The following is a 24,789-nucleotide window of genomic DNA, read 5'->3' on the forward strand; positions in this document are numbered from 1 at the left end:
ATTTCTAATGGTAGCCCTGCCCACTACTGCTAGTTAATGACAGCTCACCTTTTTACAAACTGAAAATGTCTGAAGATCAGATCTCAAGGCAGAGGTTGTAAACAAAAATGTCATTTTAAAAAACTACATTGTACTACTTTTTAAAATCATGTACAAATCTAAGGCATGCTGAAAGCATGCTAATTAGGAATTTGTGTTTTTTTAATTTTGTGCTCTGAGTCATATGAAAAGACCTTCTCCCTGCTGAGCAGTATTTTGAAAACTTACATTGGTACAAGTCTCCTCTTGCAATGCCCAGTTACCCAAACTTTAAAAAAAGAATCTTGCAAATGAGTTTGAAAAAAATGCCAAGATTTGTCTCTCTTCAGTGGGGTTCTACCCTATGTTTTGTGGTGTTTGTTAGTGGCAATTGTTTGATCCCTCACTTTGCAGAGACTTTGTGTTACTTCCTGTTGTGTCCATATGACAGGAAGTGAAGTATCATGTTACACATACATACATATACACACTTTTTTTGCCCCTAAATAATTTTGTCCCTAGCCCACTCTTTATCTAGGGGCTGCTCTATGCAGTTAGTACCACAATTCTTCATGCTTTAGGCCCCATTCACCACATGTACTTTTTTCTGCTGGAGCTAGGCATGATGTTTTGACCTGATTGATGTTCTTCTGTTATGATCTGCACAAGCTTTCTACGATCTTGTCAGATATAAGTATAGGCTGTGGACTACAAGTCACTTTACAAACACCTCTAACAGTTGGATTAAGAGGTTACCACAGACACTAAATGTATATTCACAATGAATTACTTAAGGAATCCCACTAAAGCATGGGTATATATACCCCTCATAGACAGCATAGCCATTTATAACTAAACCTGTCAGACAATACTATGGATTTTACAGTTTCTGTTCTGCTATTCTCCTGCAGAAAGAATAAGTGTTGAAACACGCAAAAGTGTGCACCAATATGGGCAAAGAAAAGAAAACATTTTTCTTTTAAATGATCTAACTTTAGAGGTTATGTTATCATGAGAGGAACATTAAATTACAGCAAGAATTATTCCATTTAGCCTATTAATTAAGCAAACAAAAATCGCCAAGAGAATAATACACTGAATCTTGGAAATTTTTAACAGCAAAGAGGTAGAGTTTCATACATAGTGGTCCATAATTAAAAAATTGATGATACACATAAAGAAATAAAAATAGTTTGCATATTTTAAGCTACTATTTGAGTATGGCTACATTGTAATACACACATATAGTACATTTCTAACAATAGTGATTAATAATAATCAAATTGTAGTAACATTAAGAAACACTTTTTTGACACAAGGTTATTTTATAAGGATGAAGTCTTTTTGTATTTGATCAACACATACAGTATATATATTGCATGCTTGTTTTCCCATTTAAAGTCATTATAAATATGTCCATGATAGTTGCAGTTATTTTGCCTGATAAAAGACCTTATAATATCAGCTCATAAACAGTCCTTAGTAGGGAATATGGTCTCTTGCATTGATATGTATGTAAGTTACAACAGTGCAATTAGCTCTGAACCTTAAGACTTGCAATATAGTCCATGAAATCAACTTACGGTATGTTATATGAATAATTTGAGATAGTAGACTTTTGCAAGCAGTTCATTTCTGTTAGTGGGTTGTTGTCCTGTGCATATTTTTTCAGCCTTAGAACAATGATTAACCACAGGACACACAGGCTTGTTAACTTTTGGTCCACAAGTGACACAATGCATAAACTTTTCCCTATATCCCTACTTTTCCTCTAGCCGGTCAAATAACATATGTTAATTTGTAAACATAGACCATTTTCCAAATAATAAGATGGCCTTCTCCAGGGCTGCAGGTGTGGATAAACTCACCTCATTGTTCAGAGAATTTGTTCTATACCCAAGCTTGGTGGTCTAACACCTCAGGCAGTTTCTTTCCTTTTGGCTAGTTAAATGTTAATAAGACCTTTGTCTCTTGTCCTATTTAGAAGTATTCTATAGTTCCCATGCCATGCCTTGCCTAATAGTTCAAAATGACATAGTTCAGTTGCTTCATGGCAACTGTCCATCCAAGAAGGCCACATGATCCAGTAGCTCTGTCAGTCCTTCAGGGATTTCCACATCTACACCCAATCCCAGTGATGGCAGACACTCCATCTACAGCTCCAAAGCCCAGACAATATCTCAGCCATGCCGCGCCATCAGAGGGAACCATCAAAACTGTTGTGTTTCTTCCCAATTGTTCAGCATGATTAACAACAAAATGGTGCCAGGAGACCTTTCATTGTGGCCACTGTAGGTCCTCTAGTAACAGCTTCTTTGCTTGGCTCAGATGATGCGGCCTCCATGCAGATTGTCTCAGACACAGATGGCAGCTCGGTGGCTTCTACTCCCAGCACACGCAGCTTGGTGAAACCACAATGGCATGGAGGTATGCAATCCCACTATTCTACCACAAGCGGGTGGGTAGAGCAATGACTTTATTGCCTCTTTCCCTACAGCTTGGGTTGGTCTCAGACACATTCTGAAGGAGAAACAAAGAAAGGATGGTAGGGGTTAAAGGTTAGCATCCCTCTTAATAATTTAACAGCTATATTGCATATTTGAAAAGTCCAAGATGGTCCAGGAGCTGAATGCGGCATGACGTATGCTCTGAAACATGTTGCATCCTGGTCCTCTGTGACATCATCCCATCGACACTGAGCTTCGCAGTGAACTTTACAGACAACAAGAGAGTTACTGGCCAGCTTTCTCCTCCCTCCTGGTTCATGATTGGTGGTTTACCCGGTGTCTTCCATTCTGCACATATCCAACATGGTGTCACTGAGTTACATGTTTAGCCTGTTTTTAACATTGAAAATGTGAGGGGGCCCAACTTGGTTTTTAATATAATATTTATCTTACTGCATTTAGAGGCACTTTTCCTCAGTTCTCATCACCATGCTGAAGTGATACTGCTTTTCATTTACTCCTACCTACCTCTTGTGCTTCCATAGGGAAACTGAAGTCCAGGGCTGAGAGGCTGAGCCATGTGGAAGGGAGTGTGAGTGACTGTATTACATTTTAAAACACTATGGTGGATGCACATGATGTCCATAGTGAGGAGATAGCCTAGCTGAAACCTTAAGTGGCCAATTTGGAAGATCAGTCATGCCACAATAATCTTAAAATCCGGAGGATTCCCGAGCCAGTGAAACCATCGCAGCTATTTCACTATGTTAAAGATGTATTTCAATCTGTTCTCCCTACACTTACTTTGGCAGAGCTTACTATTGACCAAGTTCACCGTGTGCCAAAACCCTCCTTCCTTCCAGCTGAAGTACCCAGAGATGTGGTGCTAAGGGTGAACTTGTATCAAGTTAAAGATCATCTACTGTCAGTCTTCAGGAAGAAGGCACCCTACCAGAGCGTGCTGCCACACTACAGGTACTCTCTGATTTGCCTGCTCACACCTTACAGCTTCATAAAAATCTGATCTCTATAACCAAAGTCTTATGCAATCACCATCTTGCCTACACATGGAAATACCCTAAAACATTGAATATTGCTAATGATGACTCCAACCATACTCTATGTAACTTGCAGAAAGGTCTCCATCTTCTTCAAGTCATCTCCATATCTCAGATTTGGATCCAAACCCACCTATTCATTAAGTCCAGTTTGGACACCCTGCCTTATCTCTCACCGTGGAGGTATGTGTTGAGCTACATTCTGCTGATCTTATATGTGAAAACTGATTACAGGGGTACATAGAAAGTGTAGTTATAAATAACGAGTACTCAGTGATTTGGAGTGGTCAATGGGGTTCCTCAGGGCTCTGTCCTTGGATCTATTCTGTTTAATTTATTCATAAATGATATAGAGGTTGGTATAAATAACTTACTCTCAGTGTTTGCTTACGATACAAAGCTAAGCAGGGCAATAAAGTCACAGAAGGATATAGAAGCCTTACATGCAAACCTCATTAAAATCATGGTGTGGGTAACTACATGGCAAATGATGTTGAATGTTAAAAAATGCAAAGTAATGCATTTGGGGGCCAAAAATATGAATGCAAATTACTCTCTAGGAGGAGAGCCATCAGTGGATTCAAGTATGTAAAAGGATCTGAGGTAGATCATAGGCTCAGCAATGACATGCAATACCAAGCTGCAGCAAGCAAAGCCAGCAGAATGTTAGCATGTATAAAAAAGGGGATTTACTCAAGAGATAAAACCATAATTCTACCACTTTACAAAACTCTATTTCACCCATATCTGGAGTATGCCATCAAGTTTTGGTCACCAATCCTTAGGCAGGATGTGCTGGAGCTGGAGAGAGTCCAGAGAAGGGCAACAAAGCTAATAAGGGGGCTGGAGGACCTCAGTTATGAGGAACGACTATAAACATTAAACGTATTCCCCCTGGAGAAGAGACGCTTGAGAGGAGATATGATAATGTTATACAATATCCTCAATGGTGATCTCAACATAGGAAAAAAACTATTCAGCTTCAGGGAGCTTAAGAAGACATGTGGCCACTCCATGAAATTGGAGGATAAGCAGTTTAACCTTTAACTGTGCAGGGGGTTCTTTACTGTTAGAGCAGTAAGGATGTGAAACTTCCTTCCACAAGTTGTGGTGTCTGCTGGAAGTATAAATAGTTTCAAAAGACTCTGAGATAGGCATCTTAGTGAATGCAATATACAAAGATATGGGAAATTATATAGATGTAAACACACATGTGTGCACAAACACACACAAGTTGAACTGTATGGACTGGTGTCATTATTTAACCTTACCAACTATGTACCTACATATGTAACTATGTTGCGGCTATGACCATTAATTTCCTATCCCTTAATGCCATCTGCTTGAAGCATCTTGCTAAAATGATAAGAAATGGTTCTCTTTTATCTGGACAAGCTAATAAATACTTGATTTTATAGATGTTTGTGTTTTTATATGTTTCTCATTGGTAGGAACATGTAAAGTCCCCTGTTTTTTGGCAAGATCTCACTATCTAGTTAGAGATGTGGTGACCCGTCATTTCTATTTCTTGTTAAATGTTTTGGGATGGTGCCACAATGTGGATTTTTATTCTAGGCTCCAACCACACACAGTTTAAGTGTTAAATTTAACCTTCCAAGCAAGTATTCCTTCACATTGCTAAGTATTTGTAGTTGCTTATGGTCAACTTCAATGCCTGAAGTACACCTTGACCCCAAGGTGTGGCAATTTCTTACAGCTCTGGCCACTTCTACGAAAGGTATATCATTGTTCTATACAGTACTATCATTGTTCTACTTACATTACTGCAGCACAAATTCGACCTTCACAAAACAAAGCATGTGAAAAAGATTTAAATACATCTTTCTCTACTTCTCAATAGAGTCAAACCATAAGATATTTATACTCTGTACCCCATTGTGTGAACCACTGGGAATTAACTTTAAAACAAATTACTCATTGGTACCTCACTCCATAGAGGTTGGCTAAATTCTTTTCCGACAGCTCACCCCTGTGCTAGAGGAGATGTGGCCTTTTGGATACTCTTATCCACATATTTTGGTCCTTAATAAAAGTAATCACAGCTTCTGGTGGAACATATTTCAAATAATATCTGAAGTTACAGGTATTTTGACCCTACCCAACCCCGCTTTAGCCATCTTAAATCTAGTTATTGAGTCATTTCCCCCTTCTTACTGCATTGTTGTAGCCAACCTATTGCTATCTGCAAGGTTTACAATTGCAAGACACTGGAAAAGTGAACTTTCCCCATGTCTATTCGAAGCTGTAAATATCACTCACCAACATTTTACATATAAGCGAATGCTAGCTCTTCAGTCCGATTACTCTCTCCAGATTTGATCAATTCTGGAAATCATGAGTTACTTGGTATGCAGCCTAAGTTATGTAGGTGTTTACTATATACTTAACAGTACATTCTGAAGCATACACTATGCATCCTGCTGAAGACTAATAGATATTAATGTGCCTTGAATTGAGTAGATGTTTGTCCTTTATGTTTTATATACCATTGTGTACTGTTTCTTTGTACTCTACGATATTGATATGTATCTGTACAAGACTGAGTCTGCTCTATAGCTCAAGTAAGTGCCTTGACAATTTCTTGTTAATAAAAATATTGAAACAAAAAAATTAGAAATGATAAAATATATTTTTATTATTCAAGAGAAACTCTTACATTCTGCAGGATGTCATTTGGATCGAGTCACTGTCTGCCAAGTTACTAGACTGTAAGTTAAGCTATCTCACCACAAATAGATAGTTATAAAGATCACACTTTCACTTGCTTAGATTTCAGAGACATAGCATGAAGGGAAATCTTCTCAATGGAAGACAAAAAATCACGGATTGACTTTGATCATTGCCTACTTTATTTAACACATTCAAAAAATTAAAACTGGTAAAAACAATGTATTTAGAATTTAAAAATGTTATATTTCTTTCTTTCAGAGACTATTCTATTTTACAATTTTTTGTTAAAATGACATTCTGAAAGGCAACATTGTTTGAAAAATGACATTTTAAAATAGCTTTGCTTTGAACTTAATACTTTTTTTTCTGTGACCTTTGCTGGCTTTTTGACAGTTTGAACATCAATACTTTTAGAGCTTCAACATTTGCTGCAATATTATGCTCATTTATTCTAATCAAAGTCAGCATCAATGTGCTATTTTATGGTTTGCTAGAGTAGAATAGCAGAATAGCTGTTTGTATTGTACAGTATAAAAAGATTTAGGTAAGCATATTTAGAATAGCCAAAACATTGTACTATACTATGTATAAGGGCAAAAAAAAAAAAAAGACGCCGATAAAGGAGACATGAGAAATATATAAATCGATGATTGTAGTGTTTAGGTGCTCCAGTTTGGGTCATTTTATAAATAATTTTCCTTTGTTTTAATCATGAGTACAGTATTCACTACCATGGGCAGATTAGCATCATATTCTAATGGAACTGACTGTGTTCACATGGCATACAGAAGTGTGCACACAGGTTACAATATATAGGTATATACACAGGATTTACTACCAAATGTGGACTGCCATTATTTGCATGCTCCATGGCCTGAACATATACCAGGAATAAAACTGCATTAAATGTGCTTAACTATCATTAAAGGGAACTGTGAAAAGCCCACTTAGTAAAGCAAAATGGTGGTGAACAGATGCTGAAGTGCATCTTATAGGAACAGAAAGGCACTTGGATGTTCAAAGTTCTGTTAGCTAAATTTGCAAAGGGATTGCAATGGCTATGTGTTTGCATCCACACGCATGCTTGGCTGCAGTGCAAGTGTACTGTACTGATTTATTCCTGCTATTGTTCATTTGCCTAATAAATTAGTCCCATTGCATTTGTTGAAGCTTAGTGCACTTTAAAGTGTACCTAAACCCCAAAACAAAATAGAATATACTGTATTGTAGTTTATGGTCCTTGGAAGTGGTGGCTGCCTTAGTCTTCTTTTTCCAAACTTTTTCCCTTAATTTTCTTGTTCAATAATTTTACTTAGTAGTTACATGAAAGCTCAGTAGTACAAAGAGCACTTAGTCCGCCCAGACAGGGGCTATGACTGGCACCATCAGGTGAAACTAGTGTGCACAAAAAGCATAAAGGAGGAGGAGCATCCTCCACCAATAGTCATATTAAACATGAAACATAACATGTGTATCTTCAGCTACTTTCCCGTGGGCATCAGAGGTAGTCCTGGTATCAAAACAAGCAAAACATAGTGGAACAAACCTGGACAATGACAAAGCCAAGGAGGATACAGGCCCATCAGAAAGGGTAAACAATCAAGAACAGAAAGGAAATCAAGGGCAAGAGAAAGAGAAAAGAAGAGATAGAGGATCTGGGACTGTGAGAGACACCAGTCAGTGCCGGCCCACACTCAGAGGAAGATCAGGGAAGGCATACATCCACCATGGTTCCAAATCTTCCAAAATTTGGCATGGGAGTCATTAAGAATACTGGACATTTGTTCATTATGTATCAGGACCATCAAGCGGTCCTTCACTCCTTGAAAGGGGACTGTAGGTTTATTCAATGCCTGGGCAATCTTCCTCTTGCCTGCTATAAACAGACAGGATGCCAATTTTTGTTGACAAGCACGTAAGCCAAGGATAGGGCAATTTAACAAGGTAAATTTTGCTTCCTTCCAGATGGTCAGGTGGAATGGAGAATACAAAAGGACAAAACACGAGACCAAACGTCTGCCAGTCGTGGCCATGTCCATCAGGTATGTAAGACATTCCCACACCTGTAAAACTAGTGGTCAGTAGAGGTTGGGTTAGTGTGGGCAATGCGAGCAGGGACCCAGTACGCTGCCTCTAGGGTGGCAGTGTTGAATTACCATTTAGCGATTGAAGACCAAGCTGTGCTCCAATCCACCACATCAATCTCAAATCGCAAGTCTTGTTCCCATTGGACCACACAGGAGAGAGAAGAGAGAAGTACGAGATGATCAAATATTCAGAGACGCATAGAGTGAAGAGAGGAGACCGGGGAATTCTGGCAGGTATGCTCAGATGTAGTTTTCCGACAAGGATAAGATGAGGTGTGTACAAGGGAAGATATCCAGTGTTGAAGTTGGAGATATCAGAAATACTCTGACTGCAAAGAATCATGGGATTCACGGAAAGCCGCCCATGTTGGGGAGGGGGGGCGGGAGGTCAGGAAGTGTTACACTTGGGTGAGACCATGAAAGGTCCACCAGGAGAATACCTGGGGCTGGTCAAGGCTAGGGGGAAACAGGGGGTTATTAGTAATAGGTATCAAAAAAAGGAAGGTAGACATAAGGGTGCCTGAATAATTAGTCCCAAAGATGCAAGGTATGTTGCATAAGAAGGCTTAAAGCAATGGGCTGCATTATTCTGAAGAAGCCATAAAAGCATTTGGATCAAGAGTGGGGCACAGTCAGGAAGCTCCAGCAACACCCATAAGAGTACATTAGAACAGGCATGGAGCCAGGTCAGTGGAGAAATTTGGGCAGCCAAGTAGTATCTAGAAACATGAGGGACCCCCAATGCTCCTTGTAACCTATGTATCAAAAGGGTAGCTTTGGGGACCCTGGGGCTTTATCAGCCCAAATGAAGTGCAAAATTCTGCTCTGGATCAGACTGAAGAAATGTGGGGGTACCCACAGAGGTAGGGTGCGGAATTAGTACAGAAGCATAGGTAAAACAGTCATCATTAATGAATTGATGCAGCCTATCTAAGATAGATGTGGGTACCTCTATGACTGCATAAAAAAGTCAATGAGTGGAGCAAAGGATAATAATTGTCGGAGAACAAAGAGGAATAGGCGGGGGTCAATTGAATACCCAGGCAATTAATAGATGAGGTCGCCCAGTGAAATGAGAAATGGGATTGTAGGCTAGTAGCCAAAGCCTGACCTAGAGTGACATGCAATGCCATGGACTTGGCTAAGTTAACCCGTAGGCCTGAAATATACAAAAAGTACATCTAAAGGAGTAGCAAATTAGGAATAGTCATGAGTGGATTAGTCAACGTCAGAAGGCGTCATACACAAACAGGCTCACTTTTGAATCATGGCCTGCATAAGGGATTCCAGAAACATTTTGGTCCACATGAAGCACGATTGCCAAAGGCTCTAGTGCCAAAAGAAATAATGCTGTGGACAGGGGGCAAACCTATCTTGTGCCCCTATGCATGGGGAAAGGCGCTGAATTATACTCAGCGTATTTAACTGTTGCTGTAGGTGTAAAGTATAAGGCTGTGTTCCAGGTTAGCAGAGCGTCTCCAAAACACCCAAGTACAAATTGTAAGTATTCCCAGGATAAAGAATCAAATGCCTTATAAATATCCAAGGAGAGAAGGAAGCCAGGAATCTTCTGGTGATGTAGCAGGTGAATGAGATGTACAAGTTTGCGAACATTGTCGCCCCCCTACCTACAGGGCACAAAGCCAACTTGGCCTCTATCTATTAAATGACGCATGTAATTGTTGATGCGGAATCTCAGGATCTTCTTTGCCTTAATTTTCACCTGGTGATCCAAAAGTAAAAGCTCTGCCTAGCAGCAAGGAACAAACATTACTACATAATTGCAATTATCATTATTAGAAAGAAAAGCATTTTCTATGCCTTTCTGATACAGTTTAATTTACTGGCCCCATATACTGTTTAATGAGGCTGCATTCGGGGCCATTAGGGTGCTATCACTGTCCACTGGAAGGTGGAGCTTAGCTATCATGTAAAGAACAGTAGGCCCCAGTAAAAAAAAAAAAAAAAAGTGAAACTGATGAGGGTACTGACACAAGTGTTAATGGGAACTGGAACATCTTTTGCTGCAGATTATTGATTCAGGAATGTGTGCTGCTTACCTGCCTTATTGGTGCAGCTGCTATAGTGAAATGGTAAATTGGATCTTACAAAAAAAAAGACATGGGCAACAAGTAAAAAATATGCACACTCCCAATTCACTAACGTTGTATGTAATATAATTTTAAAAAAAGTATTCTGTTTTCCAGGTCTTTCCCTACATTAAAGCTGCAAGCAAACATTCACTGTATTATATTGTAGCTTACCAATATTTAAATGGGGTGGCTGCATTATTTTTCTTTTTTTATTTTATTTTCACCTGGTGATCTGGCCAGTACGTCTGTTTTTGAAAGAATAAGTTATCCAAATGTAGTAGTTACAGGGTTAAGACAAACGATTTACCACTGACAGGGTTGCATACAATGACCATCTTTCATTTATTTATGTAAAATCTTTGTTCCAAAAGAAAAAAAAAAATGTTGCTGTAACTGCTTCTATAACCGCATTGTGAGCTGGAGTTTGGCTTAAATTTGTTATTGTATCTAAATCTGCTAGTACAAGCTTGCTTCAGCAACACATATACTAAAATTGGAATGATACGAGGAAGATTAGCGCGGCCCCTGCGCAGGGATGACACGCAAGTTTGTGAAGTGTTCCATATTTTACCTGCACATATGGTGGAAATGTCCGCGGATTAAGCCATTTTGGTTTACAATTTTTGCGATATATAACATGATCTATAATAAATCTGTATCCCCTTCCCATGAAATTGCCCTGCTCTCCGTGTTACCAGGCTCCATTTCTTCCCCCCAAAAAAGGCTTTTACGATTTTTCTTGTCAGTGGCTAGACATTTAATTTCTCAATATTGGAAATATCCCACCACCCCTACTAATGCCTGCTGGATAGCTACTGTTAATGATATTATTATTATTATAATACAGGATTTATATAGAGCCAACAGTTTGCTCAGCGCTTTACAATATAAAGGGAGACAATACAGCAACAATACAGTTCAATAAAAGAGGGATAGGAGGGCCCTGCTCCTTGGAGCTTACAATCTAGGAGGGAGGGGCTAGTGGTACAAAAGGTAGTAACTGTGGGGGATGGACTGGTTGGAAGAGTAGAAGATTCCATTATTAGCTGAGGGCAGGATAGGCTTCCCTGAAGAGACAGGTTTTCAGAGATCACCTAAAAGTGAGCAGAGTAGGCGATAGTCTGATAAATTGGGGTAGAGAGTTCCAGAGGATGGGGGAAGCTCTGGAGAAGTCCTGGAGATGAGCATTGGAGGAGACAAGGGAGCTAGAGAGCAGGAGGTCTTGCAAGGAGCAGAGAGTACGGTTTGGGTGATATTTAGAGACAAGATCGGTGATGTAATTTGGGGCAGAGTTAATGTATAAATGGCTTTATACGTTATTGTTAATGTTTTGAATTTTATCCGTTGGGCAATGGGAAGCCAGTGGAGGGATTGGCAGAGAGGGGTGGCAGATACAGAACAGTTAGTAAGGTGGATGAGTCTGGCAGCAGCATTCACTATAGACTGAAGAGGGGATAGCCTGTGATTAGGTAGACCAATGAGGAGGGAGTTACAATAGTCAAGGCGAGATATAACAAGGGAGTGAATATGTTGCTTAGTGGTTTCCGAGGTTAGGAACGGGCGTATCTTGGAGATGTTACGGAGGTGAAGTCTACAAGATTTGGACAGTGAATGGATTTTGGACTGAAAGGACAGATGGGAGTCTAAGATTACACCTAGTACCCTGGCATGAGGGGAGGGACTGATGATTGTGTTATTGATCTTGATGGAGAAGTCAGGGGAGGGGGCACGGGCTGGGGGGAATACTGAGAGCTCAGTTTTGGAAAGATTGAGTTTGAGGAAGTGTAGTGACATCCATGCCGATATGTCACTTAGTAGGTTAATAATGCGAGAGGAGACTGAAGGGGTGAGGTGAGGGGTAGAAAGATAGATTTGTGTGTCATCAGCATAGAGATGGTACTTAAAGCCATGGGAGTTTATCAAGTGACCAAGAGAGGAGGTGTAGATGGAGAAGAGAAGGAGTCCAAGGACAGAACCTTGAGGGACCCCTACAGAAAGAGGGAGTGAAGAGGAGGAGGCAGCGTTGTAGGTAACGCTGAAGGAGCGCTGCAATAGGTAGAAGGAGAACTAGGAGAGACCAGAGTCTCTGAGGCCAAGAGAGTGGAGTTTTTTTTTGAGGAGGGGATGGTCAACCATATCAAAAGCTTCAGAGAGGTCAAGTAGTAAGAGTATGGAGTAATGGCCATTGGTTTTAGCTGTTAGTAGATCATTAGTGAGTTTTAGTAGGGCAGTTTCAGTGGAGTGTAGTGAACGAAAGCCAGACTGTAAAGGGTCAAGAAGGTTGTTGTCAGTGAGGTAGGAGCTCAGGCGATTATAGATTAGGCGTTCTAGGAGCTTAGAGGTAAATGGCAGCAGAGAGATGGGTCTTAAGTTGTTTAGGTTGGTGGGGTCCAGGGAGGGCTTTTTAAGTATCAGAGTGATGTGTGCATGCTTTAGAGGGGAGGGTGGGCACCAGTAGAGAGGGTAAGATTGAAGATGTGAGAGAGGGAGCATAGGATGGAAGAAGAGGGTGACCGTAGTAGTTGTGAGGGGACAGGATCCAGGGGGCAAGTAGTGATACGGGCTTCTGAGAAAACCTTAGTGACCTCTTCGGTAGTAGCAAGGTCAAAGGAGGAAAGTGTTGAGGGAGGTTTAGTATAAGGTATGCTAAACGGGATGGATGTCTGTGCAGTGGCAATGCCCCTACGAATTGCGTCAGTCTTGTTTTTGAAATGATTTGCAATCTTGTGAGCAGTGAGTGAGGTACTGGGTGGAGGTGGAGAAAGTAGAGAGTTAAAAGTAGAGAAGAGACGACGAGGACTGGTTGACAAGGTATTAATAAGAGTGACAAAGTAGGCTTGTTTGGCAGCATGAAGGGAGGAATTGTATGTTAAGAAAGCAGATTTATATAGGCTGAATGCTTGTTGAGATTTGGTTTTACGCCACAATCGCTCCAGCGCACAGCTATGTCGTTTAAGATTTCTGGTGTCGTCAGTCTGCCAAGGTTGTAATGGTCAGGGCCTGATGCTTCTGGTTGTTAGAGGAGCAAGTGAGTCTAATGTGGATGAAAGCAAACTGTTGTAGACAGTAGTGGCCAGGTCAGGGCAGGACAGGGGAGAGATTCTGTCATAGAGTTGGTCAGTTGCAGAGTGGAAAGAAGCTGGGTTCAAGTTGTGAAGTTGTGATATCATTCGAATGGAAGAAACTTTAGCTATAGATGCTGATTCTTTTGGCAAGTTTAACATCTTAAGGTCTATCTGGATTAACTTTTCCTCTTCAGATGCTATTCGTGGCTTTTTATTCTCATAATATCATTACTTCACTCCATACCCCTGAGGACAGTTAAGATTGAGGACAGTGTGAAGAGCCATACTCATCCTGAATTATTTACTATAACTTTCCCCATAGTTGAGCAATATAACACTTCTCTCGTTTGAATAATTCTTCTGGGATCCCCTCTGTACTCCCCCCCCCCCTTTACTCCTCCCCCTCATTTTCCTTTTTCTCTTTTTTTCTTTATTATTATTATTATTATCCATTTTTTTTCTTTTTCTTTTACCTTATTCTTTTATGTATGTTTATACATTCTGTATCCTCATGCATTAGATACATGGGTGTATAACTGATTCAACTCTGTTGCTCTTTCCCTTGCTTGTGGCATGGCATACATACAGTAGTGTTATTTTGTATGGTTGGACATCTACCTTGCATACATTCAGTTTCACTTTATTGTGCTTTATATGTCCATTTTTGTATGTATTTTGAGTCATTGGTCTATAATGCATCATTTTACACTGGCAGTTTCTCTGTGCGCCTTGTGGCAGTGTTATCTTCTTATATACCCATGTACATTTTCTGTTATTCCATTTTTCTTAAAACCAATAAAAAAAGTTTATTTGCCTTTAAATTTGCTTGTACTATTATAAAGTGCAGTGCTTACAATTTCAAAAACATATGTGACAAATGGAAATCAATAATATAAGGAAAGAAAGGAATACAATACAATAACTAAAAAAAAAGTCTTCAAAAAACTATAAAAAGTCCATACATTGTACGATCACCAAAACAGTGTCCTTGAGAAGATTTCAGCATGTGAAGAAAGATCAATATGAATCCACTTCTCCAACAAGCAAGTGTCCAATACACAGATATCCCCACAAGTTGCTTGCCGAATCCAAATCTCCACTAAGATTCTAATGGTCATACCACGCTCAAAGGGTAACAGACTCCAGTAAATTATATGCGGCTCTCCATCATCTGGCCGGCATAAACTGGATCTCATAATATTGCCATATTGACATCATGTAAAGGAAGCAAAGCAATCATATCATAGTCACCTCTAGTACTCGAAGGCTGGTCATACACTATACAATTTTCTGTCCAATTTCTGCCCAATTTCCCTATTATATGTTTTTTGGTAAATCTAAACCAAAAATCTCAAGAATATTGTATAATTTATGACCAGCCTTATAAGGCAAACACCTCCACTTAGCTTCCCGGAAGCTAAGTGGAGGGTGTTTGCCATGTAGGAGTACTAGCGGTGACTATGTTATGTGATACTTTTATTTGACCCTTGTGAGTGCACACATTCTTTTTAAATAGATAGTTTTCAATGTTATCACCCTATGGAGATTTTTCTGCATCTTTTACATGATGGGGATATGGCGGTATTATGAGAGCACCATATAAACACTTTAAACCTTTTGCTGTCAGGTCCATATGCCATATGAACTTGACAGAAGGGGGTTATATACACAATCCAGTGGATGCAGCCACCGTGATTGTGTATAAAACTGACAGGTAGACTCCTGCCTGTCAGGTGGAAGCAGTCAGGCGGCTCCGCTGCCGCCAATTGCTTCCACAGCCCCCGAGCTCCACTTACACATCTGTGGGCACAGGGAGAGCCATGGTGGGTGCCAGCGGGTGGAAAGGAGACAGGAAAGCAGATGATCCTCCACTCCCCTCCCCTCCCCTTCTTTGTGTAACTTGGAAGACGACGTCTATGACATCACTTCTAGGTCATAGCTGTTACTTTCCAGGATAGAATAGCCAGGGAAAGATGTATTGCATTGTGGTTTGTATTGCTATACATCTATTGGATTACAGTGGAGGCATGCAGAGTTTTTTAGACTCTGCATGTCTCAATAAAGAGAACCTGTCACTAAACAAATCATCACATAAGGGACTTTGTGTCCCCTATGTGATGAAAAAAAAAGTTGAGTAAAAAAATAAAGTTACACCCCAAGCATCCCCTGAAATAATTCTAGCACCAGGCTTCCTCCGTAATGCTAAACTGATGACCTGTAGGGCGTTGTCTATAGAAAATATAGGGTACTGAAGTTTGACGCATTTTAATAGGCGCACAAAAATTTAAGGTTTGGCATGTTGGGTATCTATTTATTCGGCATAACCTCATCTTTTATATCTTACCAAAAATGTGGGTAATCTATTGTGCTTGTTTGCCCTAAAATTCACTTTAGTGTGATTTTTACTGAAATTTTCAGTTTCCTAGGCCTTTGCAATAATATTGTGTGGCATAAAAAATTGGAACTACCACTGTTTTATTCTCTAGGTTGTCTGCTTTTAGAAAATATAAAATGTTTGGGGGTTTTGTGTAATCTTCAGGCCTAAAATGATTTTTGTAATGTGTGCAAAAAATGCAAAAATGGCAGCAAGGGGGTTAAAGAAACCTACCTACAATTAAATTAAAAGATACAAAGATCACCTTCTGTTCTTATTTTTTTAATGTGGAAAAACGCACAATCAGACAATATAAGCATATGTAAAAGAATGTATAGGGCACCAGTTTCTATTAGCAACTTTATCTTTCAGAATGCTAATATCATCATTATTACCTGTTGTCTGGTAAAAAACAATAACTCCTACAACATAAGTCAGCACATACAGTATATCAAATATGGAGAACATAAAATTATATAAACAGTAAATATATATATATATATATATATATATATTTGTTTGTTTTTCTTTTTTATTAAGTATTTGCAATTCAACCAATTAGGGAGCAACATTTTTTAAATAACTGTCATAAATTATATATCTATGTTTTACAGTGCTCTGTTTCAAATGCCACTTTATGAATTGACATGCCTCCTTAGTTTATCTACTACAGCTGGAGAGTAAAACATCAGGCTCATTTCTGCATAGAAACCAATCCGATTCTAACCACAGCTTGTTCAATTAAGCTTTGGCAATAAAACCTGGAAGCTCATTGGCTATTATGCAGAAGTGAGTCTGATTTTGCACTCTCCAGCTTTGTTAAATAAACCCCAGTCTGTCCAAAGAGTATGGTCACCTTCTGACTTGGCACAATCCACAGGCTGCCTAACTCTTCAGTAAGGCACAGCAGTTGAATCCAATGCAATTTTACTTCAGACAATCGTAGTACAGAGGATGTTTTTTCTAGGCTTTTAAAGTTTAAGAAGACAATAACTTTCCTGAGCCCTGTCTCTGTGAATAGCTAATGCCGACTGAGGGAACATTAAAGAAGTGAGGAGGGTCTATCTAGAACTAAACTAACTAGTACTAGACAGGAGGGGAGGACAATGGGTTATACCAAAATCACATTGTAAAACAAGTTGTTGTGGCCAGACACTGCCACTAGATGTCAGGATACTAATGCAAAATAATTATCTTATGCATATCAATACAATACATATAAATACACTGCACAAAAAAATAAAGGAACACTTTTTAATCAGAGTATAGCATTAAGTCAGTTAAAGTCCTGGGATATCGATCTGGTCAGTTAAGTAGCAGAGGGGTTTTTTAATCAGTTTCAGCTGCTTTGGTGTTAATGAAATTAACAACAGGTGCACTAGATGGGCAGCAATGAGATGACCCCCCAAAACAGGAATGGATTTACAGGTGGAGGCCACTGACATTTTTTCCCTACTCATCTTTTCTGACTGTTTTTCCACTAGTTTTCACTACTGGTAGCATGAGGCGATACCTGGACCCTACAGAGGTTGCACAGGCAGTCCAACTCCTCCAGGATGGCACATCAATACGTGCCATTGCCAGAAGGTTTGCTGTGTCTCCCAGAACAGTCTCAACAGCATGGAGGAGATTCCAGGAGACAGGTAGTTACTGTAGGAGTGCTGGACAGGGCCATAGAAGATCCTTATCTGATCAGCAGGACCTGTATCTGCTCCTATGTGCAAGGAGGAACAGGATGAGCACTGCCAGAGCCCTACAAAATGACCTCCAGCAGGCCACTGGTGTTAATGTCTCTGACTAAGCAATCCAAAACAAACTTCCTGAAGGTAGCCTGTGGGCCCAACATCTTCGGGCGGGCCCTTTGCTCACTGTCTGGCACCATAGAGCACGATTGGCATTTTCCATTGAACACCAGAATTGACAGGTCTGCCACTGGCTCCCTGTACTTTTCACAGATGAGAGCAGGTTCACCCTGAGCACATGTGACAGACGTGAAAGGGACTGGAGAAGCCGTGGAGAACGTTATGCTGGCTGTAACATCATTCAACATGACCGTTTTGTTGGTAGCTCAGTGATGGTCTGGGGAGGCATATCCATGGAGGGACGCACAGACCTCTACAGGCTAGACAGTGGCACTCTTACTGCCATTAGGTGTTCGGATGAAATCCTTGGATCCATTGTCAGACCCTACGCTGGTGCAGTGGGTCCTGGGTTCCTCCTGGTGCATGACAATGCCCGGCCTCATGTGGTGAGAGTATGCAGGCAGTTTCTGGAGGATGAAGGAATTGATACCATTGAATGGCTTCCATGCTCTCCTGACCTAAATCCAATAGAACACCTCTGGGATATCATGTTTCGGTCCAGCCGGCACCATCAGGTTGCACTTCAGACTGTCCAGGAGCTCAGTGACGCTCTGGTCCAGATCTGGGAGGAAATACCCCAGGACACCATCCATTAGGATCATGCTCCGACATTGTCAGGCATGCATACAAGCATATGGGGGCCATACAAACTGCTGAGTACCATTTTGAGCTGCTGCAATGAAATTTTAGCAAAATCAGCTAACCTACTGCATCATTTTTTCACTTCGATTTTCAGGGTTTACAGTCCTCTGTAGGTTGATAATTTTCATTTCCTTACCCTAATCCTTAACACACTACCCATATCAGTATAGATATCCAGCATGATATTTTTCCCCATTGAGATCTGATGTGTCTTCAAAGTGTTCCTTTCATTTTTTGAGCAGTTTATATGAAAACAGAGAAAGACACAGCTTTTAATTTGAACCTATGCCCAAATTATGCACACTAAATTCACATATTCTAAACAGGCATTAAAAGCACTTTAAGGGTGTTAGATAATGAGTTTATGTAAAATCTCCATTAACAGATGTAAATAATATTTTAATTAGAAATATATTTTAGTTAGATGGAAATGTACAGTATTTAAATTATTGAATCTGTTACAGCATCAAACTATTCATAGCTTCCATATTGGTGTGACTGTAAATAATTTTCCACTTCAAAGGTCTGGTCTTCTGTTGTCCCTTTTCACATCTCTCGAGAGTTGTAAACAGCAGCCTTCTTTGAATCCTCCAATCAGGCTGTGTCCAATATACTTTTTCTAGGTACAGTGACTAATTAGGGAGAATTATATAAGCCACATATACATATAATGCTTATACATATATAAGCCACAAATAACAAGCTTAGGCTAATACCCAGCATTCACTGACACATAGATGCATTTCTATGCACCATCTCGCATCGGGGAGCACGTCTTCCTGCATTGGCGCCAAGCTGCCTATTTAAAGGAGACTCTGCTATATACTAATCGCTAGATGTACTTCAGCTTCCTGTGATCTGTGTTCCTGTCTTCCTGTTTGTACTGACCGATCTTCCATTACTGACCCGACTTGCTCCTGACCTTGTTCTGCGGTTTTTGGATTTTGACCTCGGCTTGCCTCAGACTACTCTCTGCCTGATCTTTTCTCACTCTGCTTGCTAACCTGCTACCAACCCCAGCCTGCCTCTGACCACGCTGCAGTCACACTGTGTTGACCCTGGCTCACCTTGACTACATCCCTGACCATGGCAGTGACCTGCTATCAAGCTATCGACACCCGTGTCTTTTTGAGCCTTGTACCTCTGTCACCACATTCAGGGGTGCTCGGACCAGAGTCACAAGGGAAGCCCTACCATCAACTCGGCCTTCAACCAAGGTACATGACACATTCTATCCAAACACTGCATTTTCTATTTGAATGCATGCAGCTGTGTTCAAGTGTAAAATGCAGTGTTTGACATAAAAAAGTCTGCATTTGGCCTTTTTTGACTGCAGTTCAACTGTACCTTAACCATTTCCTGCGCACCCTACAGTCATTATACAGCATCAGGGTGTTTCTCCAGTTCTGGGAGGTCATCCAGGAATGTTTTTTTCCAGTTGCACACGCAGTGGTGTAATCCGGTGGACACAGTGGTTCACAGAACTCGGTACCCAGCCACCGTGAACGGCTGGGGTATCATGTGATTTCTATGACCAAACATAGCAATCATATGATAACATGTAAACAAAACTGTTATGAATGGCAGCCATTTATGACAACTTGCTTACTATTGTGATGTCTGTCATCAATCACAGTTTTTACATAGTACAAGGCCATTTACAGTTAAATTTACCAAACCCTTGTGAGATGCTATTACATCAAAAAGCTAATTAGCATAATCTGTATATGGAATCACCCACACTATTCACACCCTCATATATAATGTTTTCAAATGTTATATAAATGATTATCCACCAGTGCAGCACTTCCCTTAACATGAAACCATTAAATGTGTACTTCAAAAAAATCACATGAACCATCAAAAAATTCCACAATAGTGCAGTCCAACAAAAAGTCCTAATATATGACTTCTGTGCTTCACAATAGAGTTATAAACAACCTTTTTCTTCTTCATTCCTTATCATCTCCTTTTATGTGCCAAAAATACTGTTGTTAGTGAAACTGTTAGGAATGGACTGGCCAGCAATGGTGGGACTCACCTGCCTTTTGATCTGCAGTACCAGGGCTGGCCAGCGGGTGCTCCCAGCAATCAGAGACTCAACCTTTCAGCCAGCTAACACCTGGAACTGATGATGCTGGGGTATTTAAGGGTTGGCCAGACCCACAGACTCTGCCTTGGTGTTGTGTTTGTCCTGGGCCCTGTATCTGTCCTGCATCCTGTTTCTGTCCCTCTGCCTGACCCTCTGTACTACGCTGCTTGTTACCTGTTTTGATCTCTGGCTTGTGACCCTGACCATCCCTCTGCCTGACCCTCTGTACTACGCTGCTTGCTACCTGCTGAACCTGGCCTGTGACCCCGACCATTCTCTGCTTGCTCCCCCTGTACCTACCTGCCCAATTGATATTGACCCAGCCTGCCTGACGACGCTTGCTTGTATGTACTGTTATCTGTGGGTGGTTGGTTTGGTTTGTTTGCACTGTATTATGTTTAGTATTGCACTGCGTTTATGTTTGTATGGTTAGTGTTAATAAATTGTATTGTTTATCACATATCTGAAGTCTGCGTTTCCCTGCATCAGTCACACACCTCTGGTCATACCTGGGAGCCCTGACAGAAACCCAGCACCAGATGTGCTCTCCCCTGGGGTATATGACCAAACCATCCTATCTTACAGGACTAATATAATGATTCCTCAACGTATCAGATGATTCTACTTCTCAAATGGTTATGCACTGCTTCTTAATACTTCCTTCATCTTACACTTCATTCCTCCTCAGCCATGTAATTGGTGCTATAGTGCACCACACTGTTCCACACAATATGCAAACAGAGATCACATTAATGTTGTTTTCTCCAGTGTATAGTTACCAGACACCATCAAAGGATTACAAGCATTGTGCTGTTAGCAAGCCACTCTCCTACGCGTTACACCACAGGGTCATGTGGCTTCATCAGGGGGATCTGATTGCTTTGATAGCAATGAGTAAAGTTCCCCAACCCAGGCAAGTATTTGCAGGTCTAATTCCAAATGTTTGAAGGTTTTTTTATCATGAATCCCCTGTCTACCCTGTTAAACACTTCCTAGACAGGACTAGGACTGTGTATTTGCACCAATTAGCTATATAGATTAGGAATAGAGTTCTCAGAGCATTGTTTGTGACTTCCCTGCCAGAAATGCATCTGACGTGGTTAGGGGAGAACCATGTGGGCATAGCAGGAACCAAGATATGATGATATCTTATCTTATGCCTGTGGTCGCACTTGCTCTTCTCTGAGCTGTTGGACCTCCACTGGATTGGTGAGCTTCAAGTATACTAAGTTGTTTTGCAATTAATTATTTCAATGTTTTTGTTTGACTGTTATATCTTTTACATATTCCAGTTTCTTAGCTCCCCTCACCTCTTAAAGAAGCGGGATGCTGCCGCAAATTGCATCAAGGTTCTCTACCCATATGGTAGACACCCCACGTATATGCAGAAATCATGGGATTTGACAATTTTATGAAATTATGATGTGTACCGGTGTTTGTATAGCTATGGGTTTGAATTCAAGGGGGGCTTTGTATGAATATAATGTATGTACACTGCTGACTTTTAATAATGTGTTTTAATTGTTTGTGTTATCTAATTGTTTTTATATTTTGTTGGAAGTGACACCTTAAAAGTCCACCTTGCTTTTTCTTACATTTTGCCTATGCTAGCATCTTTGCATATAGTTTTGTATCTATATTTAGAAGCAAAACTGGACTATAACTTGAACCCTAGCTCTAAAACTATAAATGCAAGCAAATGTAAATGACAATTCTTAAGGTTTATTTTATCATTTTGTGTTTTGTCTGACCTTCTACCTTAAAATGTATATAATAAACTAGCAAGCATGTGTTAGACTGAATAAATTATATACCTGTGAAATTTCATTATTTTGTGACACGTTTTTGTTACATATTGTAGATAAAATAACAAATTCTGAATGAGTATGTCATTCAGCATAGAATACTTTATATTCTATTGCTGCAAGGGTATGAGAACATAACCTAATTTGTCATTCTCTTTTTCTTTTTTCCTTTGTTTCAAAATGTACTACTATCAGGGGCAAATTTACATACTGTAATTAAGATTTCAGGGTATAGAGATCCTGAAGCATAACAAATGTAATGCCAAAAAAATATTTTATGAAGTACTTAATTTTTCAAAGACATCTAAATAATGAAGCTGCTAATCATCTTGTTTTATTTCTTCCCATGCTACAGTACTGAAACACTTATTTCACTTCAATGTTTTTTTTTCAGATTTCAGAGAAATAAGTGGAGTATTTTGACAAATGGTGGCACAGATGAACATCACTATGAAGTAAAAGCAATGTTTGCAGTCTTTTGAAATAGAACAGATGAACAGTCAATATGTATAATGAAAAAAAGGAAAACATACAAGTAACTTGTAAATAATAAAATAACTAGTTTCAACACAATAAAAAATAACATTTAAAATAATTCAGTAATTGCAGACCTTCGCTTAAATAAACCTCAGGGGGTATGAAGGTAGAATGATGCCATTGGGTTTTGACTTGACACTATGATATTCAGTACATTAACATCAGGGAAATTTTATGGAAGACCTCTACGCTCAGATAAAAGAGGTCCTGGAAATCAAGTGGTGCATTTGTCCCTCAAGCAAAACAGCAGGTTTTTTTTTCTATATTTTTATGAGGAACTATCCTTCAGAAAGCCTTGTGTAGGATTTATGGCTAGTGTAGTGTTGAATTATTAAAGGTAACATCCAGTCAAAGCAGAAAATTATGCTTCAAAATATATTAAGGGATAGCTGTAGTGTTCCAGGTTGACGTACTGCTTTTGTTAGTAAATTGTGTAGGGATCCTAAGTTGAAGTGTCCTTAGTCGAATTTAATGTGTTTTTGTAGCTAGGCTTTAGCTTATATTTTCTGTGTTTGATTAAATTTACCTACACTCAGGACATTGATTATTTCTTCTGCCATTGAGTTATCTCCAGTAGTTATTGTGAGAGGCAACATATGAGCTATGAATGTTTATATGTCACAGTCAATTACGGAGGGTTTCTGGCCAGAGGTGTGGTTGAAGGGAGATGATAAATATTTGGAGCCACCTTCTAGAAGTGTCCTTCCCTCCTAAGCTTTGGGCTGATGAAGAAGCCACATTGAGGGGGTCCCTTCATGGGCCTTTCCCCAGCCAGGTGCAGGTGCTGAAAGCTAACTGAATCTAAGCTGGGCTGTGCTATGGCCTTACGAATCTGCTATGGAAGATATCTGTATATGAAAAAGAAATTAGAACAGGAAAGTAGCTGTTTGTATGGAGCATCTTGAGCACCTTCAGAGGAACTAGAACAGAGAGGTGGCTGTCTCTATTAAGAAACTCAAGGAAAAGGCATGTTGCTACCAGGGGCGGACTGACCATTTGGAAACTCAGGCACTGCCCGAGGGCCCGGGGTCAGTAGGGGGCCCCATGAGTTGCCCCTGGTACCTTTTTCATAGGGTTTTTTGAGTTTGGGCAAGGACACAGGGGCCCCATGATCCCCTATTGCCCGGTGGCCCCATGAGTTGTAAGTCTGCCCCTGGTTGCTACCTTTCAAACTAAACAGTATATGTGCCTGCACAACAAAATTATAAAACAGCAAGCCAGAACAATCTGTGTATCACTTACAAATTGTAAATTCTATAAATAAACAAAACAATGTGTAGCAGCTCTAAAAAATAAACTTTACAATAAATGATACCTAAGCCACCATCAGGTGTGAAAAACATCCATATAGATGAAACATATTGGGCAGGGTTTGAGTACACACTGAGATGGGGCTACATGCAGGGAGAGTACAGACATTTTTGTATTAACAACTGCAGTATGTCCTACATAAAGTTACCAATTCACAAATTGGTTCCACTTGTTTCCTAGAAATGCAATTTACTTATTATTATACAGTATTTATAAAGCACCAACAGTTCGCTCAGCGCTGTGCTGTACTTATTTTCTGAGTCTGAGGGATTCAGTTTCTTTCCTATTTATCTTTTTATCTATTTTGGTATATCTTAGCTAAATGGGTCTGAAAAAGAAAGAAAAGTTTAGTTCCCATAATGCAGCAGTTCTTGCTCTGCTCTGCTGCATTGTAATGTAAATCAGCACCATGCAATGGAGTTGTGCATAGACACAACACAGAAATTGACTTCACATCCAATGAATGACAGCTGTACACAGTAATGCAATCTTGCCTTAAACTTTATTACTCATAGCACGTCATGCCTGAGCTTTTCCCTCTAATGTGTTTCACTCCAAAGAGACTCAATGTGAAGAATTTGATTTACTTAAAATATGACTAAAGGCAAAACTTTTTTTGGATAGAGTAGAGATGGATTAGAACACCTGTCAGGTTTTTATTGCTACCTCTGCCCCATTAGATTTGCTATTCCCTATTCGCTATTCCC

At 40.0% G+C, this 24,789-nt stretch overlaps 1 protein-coding gene and 1 non-coding gene across 3 annotated transcripts in view; one reads left to right on the top strand and one right to left on the bottom strand.

The window, feature by feature from the left end:
* Nucleotides 1-24,789, bottom strand: part of HTR2C (5-hydroxytryptamine receptor 2C) — a 698,015-nt gene that overhangs the window by 392,796 nt on the left and 280,430 nt on the right. The gene's annotated exons all lie outside the window — the stretch shown is intronic.
* Nucleotides 10,862-10,964, top strand: LOC149440948 (U6 spliceosomal RNA). Its single transcript, XR_016307468.1, has one exon. It is a non-coding gene; the product is annotated as a U6 spliceosomal RNA (small nuclear RNA).

This window comes from Staurois parvus, unplaced genomic scaffold, assembly GCF_062004578.1.
Source record: "Staurois parvus isolate SC_StPar_1 unplaced genomic scaffold, SC_StPar_1.0 ptg001045l, whole genome shotgun sequence".
Taxonomy (NCBI): Eukaryota; Metazoa; Chordata; class Amphibia; order Anura; family Ranidae; genus Staurois; species Staurois parvus.